This window comes from Oncorhynchus kisutch, linkage group LG17 (genome assembly GCF_002021735.2).
Source record: "Oncorhynchus kisutch isolate 150728-3 linkage group LG17, Okis_V2, whole genome shotgun sequence".
In the NCBI taxonomy this organism is placed as follows: Eukaryota; Metazoa; Chordata; class Actinopteri; order Salmoniformes; family Salmonidae; genus Oncorhynchus; species Oncorhynchus kisutch.
In genome coordinates, this window is record NC_034190.2 from 80,236,871 (window position 1) to 80,252,092 (window position 15,222).

The following is a 15,222-nucleotide window of genomic DNA, read 5'->3' on the forward strand; positions in this document are numbered from 1 at the left end:
ATATTGTAACAGAGAACTCCTGGTGTTTAATTTATAGTTGGGTTGAGTCTCTCTCTCTCTCTCTCTCTCTCTCTCTCTCTCTCGCTCTCCCTCTTTCTCTCTCTCTCTCTCTCTCTCTCCCTCTTTCTCTCTCTCTCTCTCTTTCCAAAGCAAGTGAAATAGATAATAAACAAAAGTGAAATAAACAATAAAAAATGTACAGTAAACATTACACTCACAAAAGAATAAAGACATTTCAAATGTCATATTATGTATACAGTGTTGTAACGATGTGAAAATGGTTAAGGTACAAAAGGGGAAATATCAAAATTGGATTTGTTTTCAAACTCTTTTTAGCTCGCACCGCTAACTAAGCTAGCCGTTTCACATCCGTTACACCCAGCAACAGCCCCAAAACATCATTGCTCTAGAGGAGATCTGCATGGAGGAATGGACCAAAATACCAGCAACAGTGTGTGAAAACCTTGTGAAGACTTACAGAAAACATTTGACCTCTGTCATTGCCAACAAAGGGTATTTAACAAAGTATTGAGTAAACTTTTGTTATTGACCAAATACTTATTTTCCACCATAATTTGCAAATAAATTCATAAAAAATCCTACAATGTTTTTTTTCTCATTTTCTCTGTCATAGTTGAACTGTACCTGTGAATGAAAATTACAGGCCTCTCTGGGAGAACTTGTACAATTGGTGGCTGACTAAACACTTTTTTGCCCCACTGTAGTTAAAGCATTCCTTCATTTTGGGCCAGTCACAATGGTCAGGTATTCTGTCACTGTGTACTCTCTGTTTAGGGCCAAATAGCATTCTAGTTTGCTCTGTTTTTTGGTTAATTCTTTCCAATGTATCAAGTAATTTTATACTCATGATTTGGTTGGGTCTAATTGTGTTAATGTCCTGGGCCTCTGTCGGGTCTGTTGGTGTTTGTGAACAGAGCCCCAGTGGTGTTTTACATTGTACACAGAGGATATTTTTTGCAGAATTCTACATGCAGAGTCTCAATTTGGTGTTTGTCCCATTTTGTGAATTCTTGGTCTCTCTCTCTCTCTCTAACTCTCTCTCTCCTACAAAGTTACATCCTAGTGGCTCGGCTTGAAGATATAATCCTCCCCATCTGTCCAGGAGACCACCTCAATTACCCAGAAGCCATCACTCTGCTCTCTGCTTCAGCTCTCACCTGGGAGAAAAGCACCGACCGAACCGACCAATCCGGCTTTCCTGTTCAACCGAGTCGGTATATATTTATTTTCTATATGTTTTATTTCTGATCCTTCTCCCAGGAACATAAGATAAATGAATTCACAGTAGCAGCAGAGAAGCAGCCAGTCTGGTTTCCAAGCCCAGTTAGGCAGCAAGCCAGTCCAACTACATGCATGGCCACACATCTGGATGGCTTCGCTTGGCTGGACTGCACCCTTACCACTTTTAAGACTTATAAAACGTGTTTGACTGACAGGACAGCAATTACTACAAACATTAACATACACTGAGTATACCAAACATTAGGACCACTTTTCTAATATTGAGTTTAACCCCTCTCCCCTTTTCCCCCATGAATAGCATCAATTCGTCGGGGCATGGACTCTACAAGGTGTTGAAAGGGTTCCACAGGGATGCTGGCCCATGTTGACTCCAATGCTTCCCACAGTTGTGTCAAGTTGGCTGGATGTCCTTTGGGTGGTGGACCATTCTTGATACACACAGGAAACTGTTGAGTGTGAAAAACCCAGCAGCATAGGAGTTCTTGATACAAACCGGTGTGCCTGGCACCTACTACCATACCCCGTTCAAAGGCACTTCAATCTTTTGTCTTGCCCCTCTGAATGGCACACATACACAATCCATGTCTCAATTGTCTCAAGGCTTAAAAATCCTTCTTTAACCTGTCTGCCCCCCTTCATCTACACTGATTGAAGTGGATTTAACAAGTGACATCAACAAAGGATTATAGTTTTCACCTGGATTCACTGGGTCAGTCTGTCATGGAAAGAGCGGGAGTACTTCAAATGTTTTGTACAGTCAGTGTCTATGTGTACGTACAGTTGAAGTCGGAAGTTTACATACACCTAAGCCAAATTAATTTAAACTCAGTTATTCACAATTCCTGACATTTAATCCTAGTAAAAATTCCCTGTCTTAGGTCAGTTAGGATAACCAATTTATTTTAAGAATGTGAAATGTCAGAATAATAGTAGAGAGAGTGATTTATTTCAGCTTTTATTCATTTCATCACATTCCCAGTGGGTCAGAAGTTTACATACAGTCAATTAGTATTTGGCAGCATTGTCTTTAAATTGTTTAATTTGGGTCAAATGTTTTTGTTGGGTGAATTTTGGCCCATTCCTCCTGACAGAGCTGTTGTAACTGAGTCAGGTTTTTAGGCCTCCTTGCTCGCACACGCTTTTTCAGTTCTGCCCACACATTTTCTATAGGATTGAGGTCAGGGCTTTGTGATGGCCACTCAAATACCTTGACTTTGTTGTCCTTAAGCTATTTTGCCACAACTTTGGAAGTATGCTTGGGGTCAGTGTCCATTTGGAAGATCCATCCAAAGCTTTCATTTTCCTCCCTCACGATGCCATCTATTTTGTGAAGTGCACCAGTCCCCCCTGCAGCAAAGTACCCCCACAACATGATGCTGCCATCCCTGTGCTTCACCATTGGGATGGTGTTCTTTCGGCTTGCAAGCCTCCCACTTTTTCCTCCAAACATAACGATGGTCATCATGGCCAAACAGTTCTGTTTTCTATCATCAGACCAGAGGACATTTCTCAAAAAAGTGCGATCTTTGTCCCCATGTGCAGTTGCAAACCGTAGTCTGGCTTTTTGATGGTGGTTTTGGAGCAGTGGTTTCTTTCTTGCTGAGCGGCCTTTCAGGTTATGTCGATATAGGACTCGTTTTACTGTGGATATAGATACTTTGTACCTGTTTCCTCCAGCATCTTCACAAGGTACTTTGCTGTTGTTCTGGGATTGATTTGCACTTTTCACACCAAAGTACGTTCATCTCTAGGTGACAGAACGCGTCTCCTTCCTGAGCGATATGACGGCTACGTGGTCCCATGGTGTTTATACTTGCGTACTATTGTTTGTAAAGATTAACGTGGTACCTTCAGGCATTTGGAAATTGCTCCCAAGGATGAACCAGACTTGTGGAGGTCTACAGTTTGTTTTCTGAGGTCTTGGCTGATTTCTTTTGATTTTCCCATGATGTCAAGCAGAGGCACTGAGTTTGAAGGTAGGCAATAAAATACATCCACAGGTACACCTCCAATTGACTCAAATGATGTCAATTAGCCTATCAGAAGCTTCTAATGCCATGACATATTTTTCTGGAATTTTCCAAGCTGTTTAAAGGCACAGTCAACTTAGTGTATATAAACTTCTGACCCACTGGAATTGTGATACAGTGAATTATAAGTGAAATAATCTGTCTGTAAACAAGTGTTGGAAAAATGACTTGTGTCATGCACAAAGTAGATGTCCTAACCGACTTGCCAAAACTATAGTTTGTTAACAAGAAATTTGTGGAATGGTTGAAAAATGAGTTTTATGGGGGCAGCATTTTCACTTTTGGATGAATAGCGTACCCAGAGTGAACTGCCTCCTACTCTGTCCCAGATGCTAATATATGCATATTATTAGTAGTATTGGATAGAGAACACTGTGAAGTTTCTAAAACTGTTTGAATGATGTCTGTGAGTATAACAAAACTCATATGGCAGGCGAAACCTGAGAAAAATCCAACCAGGAAGTGGGACATCTGAGGTTTGTAGTTTTTCAAAGCTTGGCCTACCAAATACACATTGAGATATGGATGAGGTTGCACTTCCTAGGGCTTCCACTAAACTTGAATGAGGATTCTACTATAAAGGAGGGGGTCATGAGACCTCTTTGAGTCAGCGGTCTGGCAGAGAGCCTTGGTCTCATGTAGATGGATTACTGGGCTGAATGGATGGATTACTGGATTACTGGGCTGAACACGCTAACAGCAAGTGGCTATTTGGATATAAATGATGGAACTTTATGGAACAAATCAGTCATTTATTGTCGAACTGGGATTTCTGGGAGTGCCTTCTGATGAAGATCATCAAAGGTAAGTGAATATTTGTTTCTAACTTTGTTGATTCCAAAATGGCGGATATTCCTCTGGCTGTTTTGGGTTCTGAGCGCCGTTCTCAGATTATGCTTTTTCCGTAAAGTTTTTTTGAAATCTGACACAGCGGTTGCATTAAGGAGAAGTCTATCTTTAATTCTGTGAACAACACTAGTATCTTTTATCAATGTTTATTATTAGTATTTCTGCAAAATCACCGGATGTTTTGGAATCAACATTACTGCACGTAAGGCGCCAATGTAAACTGAGATTTTTGGATATAAATATGCACATTATCGAACAAAACATACATATATTGTGTAACATGATGTCCTATGAGTGTCATCTGATGAAGATCATCAAAGGTTAGTGATTCATTTGTATCTATATTTCAGCTTTTTGTGACTCCTACCTTTGGCTGGAAAATCTTTCATTTGCTGTATTGGACTTGTTAATGTGCGAAAGTTACATATTTCTAAAAAATATTTTTGAATTTTGCACGCTGCCTTTTCAGCGGAATGTTGTCGAGGTGTTCCGCTAGCGGAACCCCTGCGCTAGAAAGGTTAATGACTCCAACCTAAGTGTATGTAAACTCCTGACTTCAACTGTATACTTAAACCATACGATAAAGTTAAATTACACAACTAGACAGAAATACTGTATATTATTCTCAGTAGGCTTCATGGTAAATAACTGTAAACTCCTAGAGTGTGCAGCTCTGTAGGCTTCATGGTAATTAACTGTTAGCTCCTAGAGTGTGCAGCTCAGTAGAATTCATGGTAAATAACTATTAGCTCCTAGAGTGTGCAGCTCAGTAGGCTTCATGGTAAATAAATATTAGCTCCTAGAGTGTGCAGCTCAGTAGGCTTCATGGTAAATAAATATTAGCTCCTAGAGTGTGCAGCTCAGTAGGCTTCATGGTAAATAAATATTAATATTATTAATTGCAAGTCAATTAATAAATAAATATATAAAGACTTGGAGAGCTGAGAGACAAGACAGAGTAAAGACAGTAATTTCCCTGATGGGGTTGTTAGGCACATTGAGAGAGAGAGAGAGAGAGAGAGAGAGAGAGAGAGAGAGAGAGAGAGAGAGAGAGAGAGAGAGAGAGAGAGAGAGAGAGAGAGAGAGAGAGAGAGAGAGAGAGAGAGAGAGAGAGATTTTTTTAGTTGACGAACACGACCCGATGGTAAACAAAGTAGTGTTAATTAATGGGAGGAAGAGTTACTACTAAACATGTTCTGACAAAACCCTCATCAACAGCTCTCCAAGCTGTCAGGGTCTGTTTTCTTGTTCAGCCTCATCTGATTCCCACTTCTGTTGTATTGTATATTAACATCATCCATTTTAAATGGAGTCCTGTGTCAGTCATCTCTATTGTATTTTTGCCTACAGTGTATAATCATGTTTTATCATTAGGCTGTCAGTGTATATGCAAACAGCCTCACTAACATTTAGGAAAACTGCGAGATCAGGAGTCCTTTCCCAAAATGTTTCTTATAAACCAATAATGAGCCGAGGGAGGTGAAAGTAGCCATGATTTCACAGGAAACTAAGTGTCCATAATGAGAGACAAGGGATTAGTGATAACTAACGTAGTATCGAAACTACACAATGAATAACCTCATCACTGCTGTTCTACGCAGTGTTTCATTAAAATATATAACGCTGACAACTGTGTGTCATCACCATTACGATAATTACCGTCATCATCGACACCATAATCAATATCATCATCATCATCATCATCATCATCATCATCATCAGTAATACCATCATCATCATCATCATCATCATCATCATCATCATCAATATCATCATCATCATCATCAATATCCCCATCATCACCATCAGTAACATCATCATCATCATCAATATCCCCATCATCATCATCATCATCATCATCAATATCCCCATCATCATCAACATCAATACCCCCATCATCATCATCATCTTCATCAGTAACACCATCATCATCATCATTAATAACACCATCATCACCATTATCATACGTGACATCATCATCATCATCACCATCATCATCATCATCATCATTAATAACACCATCGTCAGCATCATCATCAATATCACCATCATCATCAGTGACAACATCATCATCATCATTAATAACACCATCATCATCATCATCATCAATATCTCCATCATCATTATTAACACCATCAACATCATCATCATCATCATCATTTATAACACCATCATCATCATCATCATCATCAGTAACACCATCATCATCAGTAACACAACCATCCTCATCACCATCATCATCATCATCATCAGTAATACCATCATCGCCATCAATATCACCATCATCATCATCATCATCATCATCATCATCATCATCATCAATAGCATCATCATCAATATCACCATCATCATCATCATCATCATCATCAATAGCATCATCATCAATATCACCACCATCAATAGCATCATCATCATCATCATTAAAGCCATCATCATTAGCATCATTACCATCCTCATCATTAAAAACATCCTCATCATTATCATCCTAATTATCATTATCGTCATCGTCATTATCATTATCGTCATTAAAATCATTATCGTCCTCATCATCATTATCAACATTAAAACCATCATCATCATCCTCATTAAAACCATCATCATCATTAACATCATTACCATCAACATCATCATCATTATCATCATTACCATCATCATCATTAAAACCATCATCATCATCATTACCATCATCAACACCATCATCATCATCACAATAATCAATCACCATTCTGCCAGTAGTAGTATTTATTCTGGTTAATAATCATGAATTCCTTTCGCATACAGTATGTCTATTAGCAATCTACAAACAGCATCACACCGCTTAATAAAACCCTAAGCCATATTTCAATCATTGAAAATGCAAAGGATGACAGCCAAGGAACTTGAAAAAAAGGGAGAAAAGTGAATTTGGGGGAAAACCAACTTCCCCTTCATGTCCCCATCCATTCTCTAAGAGGTGAGACTTTAAAGACATAGCTGTAAGCATTGTGCTTCTTCTATGGTGATTAACAATGATTGTCTCTCCTCATATAGCCTGGTTACATCAGATTGAATCCTGTGATTACCATGGTGAGCAGAAGGCGTGAAGCATTCAGTGTGGTTTAAGTATTTACCTCCATTCAGAAATCCACAGCCTCATGTTTTAATGTCCCTAGTCCCTAGTCATATCATACTTCAGGAAGCATTCCAACCCTAGTCCCTAGTCATATCATACTTCAGGAAGCATTCCCAACCCTAATCCCTAGTCATATCATACTGCAGGAAGCATTCCAACCCTAGTCCCTAGTCATATCATACTGCAGGAAGCATTCCAACCCTAGTCCCTAGTCATATCCTACTGCAGGAAGCATCCCAACCCTAGTCCCTAGTCATATCATACTGCAGGAAGCATTCCAACCCTAGTCCCTAGTCATATCCTACTGCAGGAAGCATTCCAACCCTAGTCCCTAGTCATATCATACTGCAGGAAGCATTCCAACCCTAGTCCCTAGTCATATCCTACTGCAGGAAGCATCCCAACCCTAGTCCCTAGTCATATCATACTGCAGGAAGCATTCCAACCCTAGTCCCTAGTCATATCATACTGCAGGAAGCATCCCAACCCTAGTCCCTAGTCATATCATACTGCAGGAAGCATTCCAACCCTAGTCCCTAGTCATATCATACTGCATATAGCATCTCTTCCTAGTCCCTAGTCATATCATACTGCAGGAAGCATCTCTTCCTAGTCCCTAGTCATATCATACTGCAGGAAGCATCTCTTCCTAGTCCCTAGTCATATCATACTGCAGGAAGCATCTCTTCCTAGTCCCTAGTCATATCATACTGCAGGAAGCATCCAAACCCTAGTCCCTAGTCATATCATACTGCAGGAAGCATCCCAACCCTAGTCCCTAGTCATATCATACTGCAGGAAGCATTCCAACCCTAGTCCCTAGTCATATCATACTGCAGGAAGCATCCCAACCCTAGTCCCTAGTCATATCATACTGCAGGAAGCATTCCAACCCTAGTCCCTAGTCATATCATACTGCATATAGCATCTCTTCCTAGTCCCTAGTCATATCATACTGCAGGAAGCATCTCTTCCTAGTCCCTAGTCATATCATACTGCAGGAAGCATCCCAACCCTAGTCCCTAGTCATATCATACTGCAGGAAGCATTCCAACCCTAGTCCCTAGTCATATCATACTGCATATAGCATCTCTTCCTAGTCCCTAGTCATATCATACTGCAGATAACATCTCTTCCTAGTCCCTAATCATATCATACTGCAGGAAGCATCTCTTCATAGTCCCACGTCATATCATACTGCATATAGCATCTCTTCCTAGTCCCTAGTCATATCATACTGTAGATACTTCCTAGTCCCTAGTCATATCATACAGCAGGAAGCATCTCTTCATAGTCCCTAGTCATATCATACTGCTGGAAGCATCTCTTCCTAGTCCCTAGTCATATCATACTGTAGATACTTCCTAGTCCCTAGTCATATCATACAGCAGGAAGCATCTCTTCCTAGTCCCTAGTCATATCATACAGCAGGAAGCATCTCTTCATAGTCCCTAGTCATATCATACAGCAGGAAGCATCTCTTCATAGTCCCTAATCATATCATACAGCAGGAAGCATCTCTTCATAGTCCCTAGTCATATCATACTGCAGGAAGCATCCCAACCCTAGTCCCTAGTCAGATCCTATTGCAGGAAGCATCTTTACCTAATCATATCATACTGCAGGAAGCATCTCTTCATAGTCCCTAGTCATATCATACAGCAGGAAGCATCTCTTCATAGTCCCTAGTCATATCATACAGCAGGAAGCATCTCTTCATAGTCCCTAATCATATCATACAGCAGGAAGCATCTCTTCATAGTCCCTAGTCAAATCATACTGCAGGAAGCATCCCAACCCTAGTCCCTAGTCAGATCCTATTGCAGGCAGCATCTTTACCTAATCATATCATACTGCAGGAAGCATCTCTTCCTAGTCCCTAGTCATATCATACTGTAGATAGCATCTCTTCCTAGTCCCTAGTCATATCATACTGCAGATAGCATCTCTTCATAGTCCCACGTCATATCATACTACAGGAAGCATCTCGTCCTAGTACCCAATCATATCATACTGCAGATAGCATCTCTTCATAGTCCCTAGTCATATCATACTGTAGATAGCATCTCTTCCTAGTCCCTAGTCATATCATACTATAGATAGCATCTCTTCCTAGTCCCTAGTCATATCATACTGCAGATCGCATCTCTTCCTAGTCCCTAGTCATATCATACTGCAGGAAGAATCTCTTCCTAGTCCCTAGTCATATCACACTGCAGGAAGCATCTCTTTCTAGTCCCTAGTCATATCATACTGCATATAGTATCTCTTCATAGTCCCTAGTCATATCATACTGCAGATATCATCTCTTTCTACTCCCTGGTCCTATCCTACTGCAGATGCATCTGACCATAGCTTGTTACTCTGGATTGAGTTAGTTAGAGCTCTGGTTTCCCAACTAACAGACAGACAGAGGGAACTGTGGCAATGCTTTCCCACGATAATGCGTTCCCACGATAATGCCTTCCCACGATAATGCATCCCACGATAATACACTCACACGATAATGCCGCCACACGACAATGCCCTCCCACGATAATGCACGCACATGATAATGCCTTCCCACGATAACGCTTTTCCACGATAATGTCTTCCCAAGATAATGCTTTTCCATGATAATGCTTTCCCACGATAATGCCATCCCATGATAATTCCTTCCCATGATAATCCTTTCCCATGGAACACAGTTTAAAGTATTCCCATTGGTTATCTCAGAAGTGGATAACGTTCACAGAAGATAATGGTGGAATTACATGGGTTTAATTCACTAGGGCCTCCCAACCCATCAATACAGTATATCCTCTAGCCAAGCTGGACTTGTCATTTCATACACAACTCCTTCCTCAGATTGGTTATATTCTCTGACTGTCGATGGTTGTATTTTTCATTCCTCACCCATTTCGTTTAGGCAATTTATTGTTTTCATCTTCAAATATGAGTGCCTCGCTTCACAAAAATGGTTTCCTATCAGTGTGAGATTCTAGAAATTCAGATTGATGCTTTCAACTGTATGCCAAAAATAGTTTCTTGTTATACCAATTCCCTGGACGCTAACAACCACAGCAATGTCATACCCTTTAATAGAGCTGAAATGCTGGTGCTAATTGTGTCAGTTTGTCAGAAAGTATTCAGACCCCATGACTAGTTCCACATTTTTTTACGTTACAACCTTATTTTAAAATTGCTGAAATAGTCCCCCCCCCCTCATCAACCCCTATACACAAACCCCATAATGACAAAGCAAAAACATTTTTTTTTACATTTATCAAAAACAATACAACTGAAATATCACATTTACACTAGTATTCAGACTCTTTACTCAGTACATTGTTGAAGCACCTTTGGGCAACGATTACAGCCTCCAGTCTTCTTGGGTGTGACGCTAAAAGCTTGGCACACCTGTATTTGGGGAGTTTCCCCCATTCTTCTCCGCAGATCCTTTCAAGCTCTGTCAAGTTGGATGGGGAGCGTTCGCTGCACAGCTATTTTCAGGTCTCTCCAGAGATGTTTGATTGGGTTCAAGTCCGGGCTCTGGCTGCGCCACTCAAGGACATTCAGAGACTTGTCCCGAAGTCACTCCTGGTTTGTCTTGGCTGTGTGCTTAGGGTCATTGTCCTGTTGGAAGGTGAACCTTCGCACCAGTCTGAAGTCCTGAGCGCTCTGGAGCAGGTTTTCGTCAAGGATCTCTCTGCACTTTGCTCCGTTCATCTATCCTGACGTGACGCTTGGCATTCAGGCTAAAGAGTTCAATCTTGGTTTCATCAGACCAGAAAATCTTGTTTCTCATGGTCTGAGTCTTTTAGGTGCCTTTTGGCAAACTCCAAGCAGGCTGTCATGTGCCTTTTCCTGAGGAGTGAATTCCGTCTGGCCACTACAATGAAGGCCTGATTGGTGGAGTGCTGCAGAGATGGTTGTCCTTCTGGAAGGTTCTCCCATCCCCACAGAGGAACTTTGGAGCTCTGTCAGTGACCATGGGGTTATTGGTCCCCTCCCTGACCAAGCCCATTCTTCCCAAATTACTCAATTTGGCCAGGCGGCCAGCTCTAGGAAGAGTCTTGGTGGTTCCAAACTTCTTCCATTTAAGAATGATGGAGGCCACTGTGTTCTTGGGGACCTTCAATACTGCAGAAATGTTTTGGTACACTTCCTCAGATCTGTAACCTTGACACAATCCTGTCTCTGAGCTCTATGGACAATTTCTTCGACCTCGATGCATGGTTGATGCTCTGACATGCACTGTCAACTGTGAGACCTTATATAGACAGGTGTGTGCCTTTCAAAAATGATGCCAAATCAATTGAATTTACCACAGGTGGACTCCAATCTTGTTGTAGAAACATCTGAAGGATGATCAATGGAAACAGGATGCACCTGAGCTCAATTTAGAGTCTCAAAAACCTATTTTCACTCTGTCATCATGTGGTATTGTGTGTAGATTGATGAAAATGTTTGTTTATTTAATCAATTTCACAATAAGGCTGTGTCGTAACAAAATGTTGGAATGTCAAGGGGTCTGAAAACCTCTTTTACGAATGCACTGTACATAGGAACAAAGGTGGTATTTTCATGCTAATGCAACTACAGGGAGCCACAGGAACCCAAATAGAACACAACGGGAGACTTTGGGAGCTGGTGAGTCCTTAGTGTTGTAGTTCTATCAGCTGGTGAGTCCTTAGCGTTGTAGTTCTATCAACTGGTGAGTCCCTAGCGTTGTAGTTCTATCAGCTGGTGAGTCCGTAACATTGTAGTTCTATCAGCTGGTGAGTCCGTAGCGTTGTAGTTCTATCAGCTGGTGAGTCCGTAGCGTTGTAGTTCTATCAGCTGGTGAGTCCGTAGTGTTGTAGTTCTATCAGCTGGTGAGTCCGTAGTGTTGTAGTTCTATCAGCTGGTGAGTCCTTAGCGTTGTAGTTCTATCAGCTGGTGAGTCCGTAGCGTTGTAGTTCTATCAGCTGGTGAGTCCGTAGCGTTGTAGTTCTATCAGCTGGTGAGTCCATAGAGTTGTAGTTCTATCAGCTGGTGAGTCCGTAGTGTTGTAGTTCTATCAGCTGGTGAGTCCGTAGCGTTCTAGTTCTATCAGGGAGTCTGTTGTACGGCGTACATGAGGTGAGGAAGTTACACTTGAATGCAATTCACTACAAAATGTATGCAATTCATTATTAAATGTTTGCCATCAAATATCTTAATGGCTTTCTGCCAGAAGTCAAAGAGCTCTGGATGAGTTATCTGTAAAATATTTCCTTGTGCTTCCTACTAGCGTTTTTATTCTGCTCTTTCCCCTCAAGCTCTGTGGGCACATGCTGCTGTTCCTTCAGAAAATCATGCATCACAATTTTGTTCATTTGCACAATTTCTCTCGTTCACTTGCACTTGTAAATGTCCACGCTCACTGAAATGGTAGCTATTAGCTATGCTTGTATAACTTTATGAGCTGGATTTGCCTGTCTTTGCAATGAGTTATATTCGTTTTAGCTTGTTAGCATTAGCTAACGGCATCTATTTGATTTTGCTATTAGCTTGTGCAGATGTTGTTAGCATTCTGGTAATAGAGGCCCAATGGGCTTTTCTTGTGTTTTTAGCACCCCCTTTTGTGCTATGCCGGTATTATCGTAAATCCCGGGGATGAGAAGGACAGTATGATGATATGAAAATCTGGTCACCGCCCAAACCAACTTCCACTTCCTTCCACTGACACTTTAAAACCAGAACAAAATAAAAAATATTACCCAAGGAAAAAGTGCAATATCAAATTCCTCTGGCTTTATACAGGCTATATTTGGCTCAATCTATTAAACATGAACAAGGGACTTAAATACAATAGAAGAAGTCTTAAAGGATCCATTCCTACAGGCCGTCTCATTCAAGATTTAATTTAAAAAGAAACATTCAATAAAAGGGTAATGAAAATATGATCCATCTTTTTTTCCCTTCATGACCTATTATATTCCACATATCACTTCAACATGAATGAAAACCCTATTCAACTCTGAGATCTATCATAATGGCTCTGTGTCCCCGGGAAAAGAGAAATCACCTCTTATCCTCAAATAGCCCATTCATCATACCACATTGACCAAAGTCGATGTGCTTTCGTTTGCCTATTAGTACGTGAGTGGTTGTACGAGGCTAAACACACAGGAGAGAATGGAATCCAAAGAAAGCATAGTGTCATCAATATCTCGTAATGTGGCATGGTGGGGAGTCCTTTCCTGGGGACACTCACTCATTCAAGTAAGGAGAGGACACTGAACACAGGATACTGAACACAGGACACTGAGTGATAGCAGAGGCTTAGAAGACGGTGGTCAGCAGAGATGGCCTGAATCACAAATCGACCCATAACCCCGTAGCCCCTAGGCACTTGTGTACATCTAGATTTCCATGGCCATGTCAATTCCTAGTTTCCATGAAACTGCTGGGCTGGGAGTCTGAAGTGGTACGTCATGTCGCTGCAATGGGACCTCTTGCAGCTTTCCCCCTATAGTGCTGGGCTGATTCCATACATATGAGAATGTACAGTCGTAACCAATGGGACCTCTTGCAGCTTTCCCCCCATAGTGCTGGGGTGATTCCATACATATGAGACTGTACAGGCGTAGCCAATGGGACACCTGCCTAATCCTCTCAGCTCCTCACAAGTGTCAAGAGGATAGGGTGTAAGGGTTGAGTTGGGATTCAGTGGTGCAAGATAACCCGCCTTCCTGTCTGTGTGGGTTGATGGGTGGGTGAGTGGGACAGAGAGAGGCCATGAGAGGCATTGCCAGATCTAGGACACGGTCGAACAGACACAGCAAACTGACACTGAAACACAGGGACAACTATAGGGCTGAAACGACAATAGCTACAGGGCTGAAACCAGGACTGTTACAGGGCTGAAACCAGGACAGTTACAGGGCTGAAACCAGGACAGTTACAGGGCTGAAACCAGGACAGTTACAGGGCTGAAACCAGGACAGTTGCAGGGCTGAAACCAGACCAGCTACAGGGATAAAACCAGGACAGCTACAGGGCTGAAACCAGACCAGCTACAGGGATAAAACCAGGACAGCTACATGGCTGAAACCAGGACAGTTACAGGGCTAAAACATGGACAGCTACAGGCCTAAAATATGGACAGCTACTTGGCTGAAACCAGGACAGCTACAGGGCCAAAACCAGGAGAGCTACAGGGGCTAAAACCAGGAGAGCTACAGGGGCTAAAACCAGGACAGCTACAGGGCCAAAACCAGGACAGCTACAGGGCCAAAACCAGGACAGCTACAGGGCCAAAACCAGGAGAGCTACAGGGGCTAAAACCAGGAGAGCTACAGGGCTAAATTCAATACAGCTACAGGGATATTATGCAGGACAGTTACAGGGCTGAAACCAGGGATGTTACAGCGCAAAAACAAGGACATCTACAGGGCTACAACATGGACAGTTACAGGGATGAAACCAGGACATTTACATGGCTGAACAAGGACAGCTACAGGGCCAAAACCAGGACAGTTGCATGGCTAAAATCAGGACAGCTACAGGACCGAAACCAGGACAGTTACAGAGCTGAAACCAGGAAAGTTACAGATTTGAAACCAGGACATTTACATGGCTGAAACCAGGACTGTTTCAGGGATGAAACCAGGACAGCCACAGGGATGAAACCAGGAGAGTTACAGATTTGAAACCAGGACAGTTACATGGCTGAAACCAGGACTGTTTCAGGGATGAAACCAGGACAGCCACAGGGATGAAACCAGGACAGTTACAGGGATGAAACCAGGACAGTTACATGGCTGAAACCAGGACTGTTTTAGGGCTGAAACCAGGACAGCTAAAGAGCTGAAACCAGGACAGCTAAAGAGCTGAAACCAGGAAAGTTACATGGCTAAATTCAGGACAGCTACAGGGCTATTATGCAGAGCAATAACAGCAGGTAGAAATAACAGCAGGTACACTGTAATAGCAGGTAGACTGGTGAACATAACAGCGGGT

At 41.9% G+C, this 15,222-nt stretch overlaps 1 protein-coding gene across 1 annotated transcript in view; it reads right to left on the minus strand.

The window, feature by feature from the left end:
* The window catches only part of LOC109908361 (copine-8-like), a 163,733-nt gene that overhangs the window by 32,648 nt on the left and 115,863 nt on the right, over positions 1-15,222 (minus strand). The gene's annotated exons all lie outside the window — the stretch shown is intronic.